Below are 5,158 nucleotides of genomic sequence, written 5' to 3'. Positions count from 1 at the left end.
ATGGAATAAAGCCACTGAGGCCAGGCATGTGTTAGCGGTGTCCCTGAATGGAGGCTTAGTAGAAAGGCCACTGGATAAAGATTTGAGGTTAAAGCCTAGATTGCCTTGGAGAACCCAAGATATGGGAGATGCCAGTATCATGGGATACCTGTCAAGGAAAGCTGCTAACAAGGAATGGAACCAGTGCAATAGAAAGAAATGAATTGCAGTCAACAAAACTAAATGGAGTTGGATATCTGAAGAGTGTTTCAACATCAGACATGAAGATAGAGTTTGGAGTTTACCCAGCTGGTTTTTGGTCTTGCTTTGGTCCAGTATTTTCTCACTATGTTCCCTTCCCTGCATGTTGGAATGGTCATGTATATTCTGTGCTATTATATGTTGGAAGTATAGATCTGCTGTTTGATTTTGATTTTTACAGAGGGATTACAGTTAAGTAATTGTCATGCATCTCAGAAGAGACTTTGGACTTGGAAACAAGTTTGAGAGTGTTACATACTATGGGGACTTTCAAAGTGGGACTGGATGCATTTTTTGCATTATGATATGGCTATAAGCCTTTGGGAGCCAGAGAGTGGAATGTGGTAGTTTGAAAGAAAATGGCCCCCAAAGGGAGTGGCACTATTAGAAGCTATGGCCTTGTTGGAGGAAATGTGTCACTGTGGGTGGGCCTTGGAGTCTCCTTTGCTCAAGCTTTCCACTTTGTGACTCTCAGTTGACTTCCTGTTGCATGCAAGATGTAGGACTCAGCTATTCCAGCACCATATCTGCCCACCATGCCACCAGGGTCCCTATCATGATGCTAATAGACTGAACCTCTGAAACAGTAAGCAAGACGCCCAAATTAAATGGTTTTTTTTTTGTAAGAGCTGCCATGGTCATAACAATGGAAAACCGTAAGATATCACCCAACTTTTTTTTTTTCATGTGTGTGTGTGTGTGTGTGTGTGTGTGTGTGTGTGTGTTTGTGTTCTACCCCACATAATCTGAGATATGTGGTCTTCTACCAGATCATGGTGGATTTCCCAGGGGCAACAAACTGTCTTTCCTGTTCTCAGCAGATAACAGTAGCCAATAACTCCTCAGATAGGGGTAGGATGTCTTGTCTACTTCCCTTCTCCATGATGGAATTTGATCTGTCTTGAACTTGCATAGGCGTCATACAGGCTGTTAAAACTGCTGTGACATGATATGTGCAGGTGCCTTGCTGTGTCTGGAGGACACCGTTGTCTTGTACTCATATACCACCTCTGGCACTTCTGTTCTTTTTGCCACATTTTATGAAATGATCAGTGAGCACTCAGAGAAGGGGTATGATATAGATATCGCACTTAGGGCTGAACATTCAACAGACTTCTATTCTTAGCATTTGGCCAGTTGTGGATCTCTGTGTTAATTGCCATCAACTACAAGTAGAAATTCTTCTGATGAGGGTTGAAAGACACATTAATCTATAGATACAGTTATAAATCATTAGGAGCCAGTTTAATACTATGTCTATTTATTACTTATTTATTGTTTAGTATTTATTGGGACACTATTATTTATTATGACTTATTAAGATACTATTTATTATGTAGTATTTATTATTATTGATTATTTAAGAGAAGAACAATTGATGGGTGTTCTCCTAGGGCTTATAATATATTTTAGATAGTTTTCTTGATCTAGGAATCATTTAGCAATATATTCTTAATGTTCAGGTGTTTGTAATTATTTCTGGTCTTTTGTTAGTGATTTCTAATTGAATCCATTATTAAGGAAACCATACTTTTTATGACATACTTGATTTTGCATCTGTTTTGGTCTATTTAATGACCATGGAAATTATCTATCTTGGAAAACTTTCAATAAACATTTGCAAAAATTATGAATCTGTTGTTTGTTATATTTGGTAGATATGAATATGATAAAAATCAAGAATAATGTAGTTCAACATACTATGCAGTTGCTTTTATCTGGTCTGTTTATTGATTACTTAAAGATTAATGGCCTCTTTCACAAAAATAGGGATATTTTCTACCTCTTAAGTTATTAATTGCTCCAAGAATTTTGATTATTTATACTATATACATTTATGATTAGAAATATCATATATTTTTGAAATAATACTTTTGTTATAATGTAATACTTATTTTTGACTCCAAAAATTTTATTTCACAAAAATATACTTTATATAATGTTATATAAAAATTATGCATATTTTCCCCTCATATTTTCATAATACATCTATATAATCATGTGGATGGTATGACTGGTGGTTATTCATATTCAATTTGACTGAATCACTCTGGAAACACCTGTGTGTCTTATGAATGTGTTTCTAGAAAGTTTTATTTGACAAAAGAAGACCTACTCTGAATTTTGGAGTCATCATTCCATGCAGTAAGGTCAGAGACTACTAAAGGAAAGGAAGTAGGCTTAATATAAGCATTCATCTCTCTCTGCTTCCTGACTATAGATGGAATGTGAACAGTTTATATGACCTCCCTTCCACAATAGACTAGACACTGAAGGTACGTACCAGCCTTAATTCTTTCTTAGGTTACTTTGGACAGCTATCTTTCCATGGCAAGGAGGAAAGTAAAACAACTAATACACAATTTAATGTCATTTGCCTTCAATTTTGTCTAATTCATGATGATTTGAATATGGTACATGGTACGTATCCAGAGAAACTACTTTAAATTGCACATTACATATCATTTTAAGTTGCCTATTGTAAGTTTGACTACGTAGCTTTATTATTCTTTGCTGTGAAGATTTTAATGCATAAATATAATTGTTGATAATCCATAAAAATTGATGTTTTACCCTTTCAACTAGAAAGTAGAAATGCTGTCATCCTATAGGTTATTTCACTCCCAATAGATAAGATATTGATTTTTTTCTTATTTTTCTAAATATATAAAAATCTTGAAATTGAATTATAATATATTTCTTTCAAATGTCAGATGTGTTTTTTAATTTTGTTTTTGTTTTTGGAATTATGGTTTCTCTGTGTAGCCCTGGCCATCCTTCAACTTACTCTGTAGACCAGTGGTGGTGTCAAACTCAGAAATCTGCCTGCCTCTGCCTCCTGAGGGACTTCTGGAATTAAAGGCATATACCTTTATCTACCAACACCAAGCATAATTATTTCTTTTATTTGGGGGATTAGAGTGTAACTATTCATTTTCAATCCCTCTTTTCTCCTTCCAAATCTTCACATTTACCTTTCCTTCTTCTTTTCAAGTCTATGACCACTTCTTCATTAATTATTGTTATATGCATATATGTATATGGATATAAATATATATTCCTCAATATAACATGCTCAGTCAGTATAGTGTTGCACCTATGTGCATTTTCAGGACTGACCATTGGGTATTGGACAAACAATTGGTGTGCTGTTTACTGAGGAAGACTATTTTTTCTACTCTCAACATTCTTTAGTTTTTAGTAGTTCTTTGCGTACAATTGAGGCCTCAAGGTCTTTTCCCCAGTCCACTTTAGCATGCTTATTGTTGTTTTCTTGTTCAGCACATGTTTAAAAGAGCAGTCATGTTGGTGAGACTTTAGTAATGCCAAATATATCTTAAAGGAGAAAAATGCTCTATTCTTTGTTGTTGTTGTTGTTGTTGTTGTTGTTAAGACAAAACAAGAGCTTGTACAAAGTCACACTGAAAAAAATGCCAGACTCAGGACAGGAAACTCAGCACATGGGTCCTTTATGTCCAGGGATTTTATATCTATGCAACAAACTATCCAAAACCATATTTCCTCAGTGAAAAACGTCCAGTCTGATCCCCTGTCATTATTCCAAATTCACGTGGATGACTGAAGTCTAGGAAGCATAGGCAGTGGGCTTCAGGAATGGTCTGAGCATGAGAGAAGATATGTTTAGCTCTATGCAGACACTGCAGCATTTTAATCTGGACTCTGAGCAGCCGTGATTTTTGATGAGCGTGAAGCTCCTGACAGTTCTCTCTGTATCCTGACGGCTGGGTTCCTATGGGATTCAGAACCTGAACCCTACTTATCTCCTTTGCAATTCTGTTCCTGTACTGAGGTCTTTTTAAAATCATTGCCCCACTGTGTAACTGGGATGGCCTTGCACTCACATTCCTCCTGATTTGTGTTTTATTTGGGGATGGAAGGTTTATGTTGCCATGATAGCTGTCTGTGTCTGCCGTGATAACTTTCTCCTATGAGTTTTATATGCTTTGCACACTAGGGACATAAAATCCTTAGTGCTCTGGTGTAGGAAAAGAGAAGACAATAGCCAGAAACCAACAAAAAGAACAGTGGGCTAGACTTCCTGGAGCTAAAGGAGTTAGAAACCTCACACTGATAGATAGATCCCTGTATCTGCCCCCCAGACAGGAGTTATGGTGAGCCTGTGCTCTTCAGGTGACAGTGTGGTTCTCTCCGTTAGATTGAGGGGCTTGTAATTGAAGAACCAGTTGATGTCAATTCCAGTGTCGGGTGACACACGGGTGAGAAATGCAGCGCTCCTTTGTCTCCTCATTCTATTGTGGTTGACTTGGATGGTGGGCTGTGTCAGTCTTGTACACTTGGAGGTAGATATGTGTTATTTCATGTTGATCATGTGTTCCAAAGGTTTCTAGGGTATAGATTCCCATATCTTCCTGGGTAACATCCTGGAGCATCATGGATCCATCCTTATACATCTCTTCCTTGCCTCTGGTTTTAATCCCAAGTTTAAGTAAGTCTGTGTCCTTTTCATAATGGGCAATTGTAAAATCTTTATTTACATCTTTCCCTTTGTACCGGTGAAAAGAGAGAAGGTTCTCTGTCTGAATAGAAACAGAGAGAAGAACCTTCCCCTCTTCAGCAGCAGAAAACTGCATTTCTTTAATAGTTCTTAGCGCCAGGGTGGGGGAGTTCCAGCAAGTTAAAAGTGAGGCTCTTCCCATGAAGAGAATCTCTCCAACACTGTCTACTTCACAGTCCTAACACTTCCTTCCTCTCTGCTGGTAATGGCAGCTCCTTTCACACAGAGGAGACTTCCATGCCCTCAGTACAGTCCCAGGCCCTTCTCCATCATCCTTCCACCTCATTACCCAGTCTGTCTTAAAAGCCCCAATCCACTGAGGTCTCCCTCCAACATCACTCTATTCTTTTTAACAATACATTTGCTGTTTTACTTGCTTGT

General features: G+C 37.6%; 1 pseudogene; it reads right to left on the bottom strand.

The window, feature by feature from the left end:
* Positions 1-4,212: 4,212 nt before the first annotated feature.
* On the bottom strand, positions 4,213-4,919 carry LOC131900189 (carcinoembryonic antigen-related cell adhesion molecule 15-like; annotated as a pseudogene).
* Between the last annotated feature and the right edge of the window lie 239 nt (positions 4,920-5,158).

The sequence above is a fragment of the Peromyscus eremicus genome, chromosome X (genome assembly GCF_949786415.1).
Source record: "Peromyscus eremicus chromosome X, PerEre_H2_v1, whole genome shotgun sequence".
Taxonomy (NCBI): Eukaryota; Metazoa; Chordata; class Mammalia; order Rodentia; family Cricetidae; genus Peromyscus; species Peromyscus eremicus.
The sequence above is the reverse complement of the archived record's forward strand: the minus strand, read 5'-3'. Positions and strand labels throughout refer to the sequence as shown.